The following is a 1,819-nucleotide window of genomic DNA, read 5'->3' as shown; positions in this document are numbered from 1 at the left end:
TTCTCGCAGCATTATTTGCCCTGAAATGGCATATTTAGGCTTTTTCCTGCTCCTACTTCCTCGAGTCTGGATTGGCTACGGTAGGTACAGAAGGACAAACTAACTTACAATAAAACTAACACATAATGTGGTTGCAGCATGATCTATTGTCTTTTCTTTCATTGTTTCTCTGTTTCCAGGGATGGAAAGTAACCAAATACATTAACTCAAGTACCCTACTTAAGAACAATCTCCAGGTACTTTACTTCGATTTTTCTGCAAGTACTTCTACATTTCGAAGGAAATACGGTATTTTCATACCACTACGTTTATTATATACCTATTGTTACTAACTACTTTGTTACGATTTACATACAAAACAATGGGTCGGTTTATAAAATATAATGTTATATTATAATATTACTGCCCAACAGATAATTATTTAGTTAAATTAGAACCACCTTGACCAGATACAACAGTAAAGTGGTTCTTATATGTTAATACATCAGTAATAATAATCCAATAATATAATCTGACAGGGGGCAATCCGCTGCATAATGAGTAGTTTTACCTTTGATAATAAAGGGTACATTTTGCTAATGATACTTTGATGTTTTTACTTAAATAATGTGTTAATACTTGAGGATCTAACTACTTCTTCCACCACAGTCAGTTTAGTAGTTAGAATTTGTCAATTACTGCAGAATTTATTGTCAGGTTTTTAATTACAGTACAGTAACAAAAGAGAACTAAATCCAAATATTTGTCATTTTTTCTGATGCTGTTGAGGTTGGTTTCCTCATGCAAACATATTTGCATGTGTTTCATTAAGTGTGTGAGTTCGCTCTCCAACTAGTCCATAACCACATTCTACACAAGCACATTTTTGTCTTGGATCCACTTACCAAATACTGTCTATTTTGTAACTTCCAGAGTTAATTCAGCATTAAAGAAACACACATTTTACATTTGCATTATCCTACTTTTAACTTGTATTATTTAATATTATATATCCTCTATAATAGCCAGGTTCAAAAATAAAATAATGTGCCAGAAAATCTATTCATCAATAAAGGTCCTACAGGCATTTTTATGTTATTAACTGTCTTTGTTAAAATAGACAATCAACTATATTTAAGGGAAAGAATACAGTCCTGCTTGAAATTATTGGCACCCCTGATTTTTAAGTACAGAATTTGGAATATCAAAATATTGTAAGAAAATGTCCAAGGTTACTTAACAAAAGAAAATAAAAAATAAAAAACTTACATAATAATGAAATGGCAGCATCCAAATGTTTCATGTAGCCATCGAGAAGCTTCTTGCGCCCGTCTGCTGGTAGTTGGTAGCTGGTTGTCACTTTTCCACTGCTATGCGCTCAAGCTGTTTTAAGTTTGCTGGGGTCCTTTTTTGCAATGGCAGATTTTAGCCCTCTCCAAAGGTTTTCAATGGGATTTAGGTCAGGACTCATTACTGGACAGTCAAAACAGCTCTTCTTTTCCTTTTCAACCTTATTTTTTTTGCTGATGGATGTGTGCTTTGGGTTGTTGTCCTGCTGAAAGACCGAAGACCTTTCACTCTAAAACACATTTCACTCTAAAATGCCCTGGTAATCTTCTGTTTTCATCACTCCTTTGATACATTCAATACCTCCAGTACCTGAGGCAGCAAAGCAGCCCCACAGCATGATAGAACCTCCAACATATTTTACTGTAAGTAGAATATTATTTTCCTTATGGGCTTCATTTTGCCATCTATAAACAAACTGTTCACTGCATTACCAAAGAGCTCTACTTTGGTTTCATCTGTCCATAGAACATTATCCCAGAAAGACTGTGGC

This window comes from Xiphias gladius, chromosome 8 (genome assembly GCF_016859285.1).
Source record: "Xiphias gladius isolate SHS-SW01 ecotype Sanya breed wild chromosome 8, ASM1685928v1, whole genome shotgun sequence".
Lineage (NCBI taxonomy): Eukaryota > Metazoa > Chordata > Actinopteri > Istiophoriformes > Xiphiidae > Xiphias > Xiphias gladius.
Note: the sequence above shows the minus strand (reverse complement) of the source record.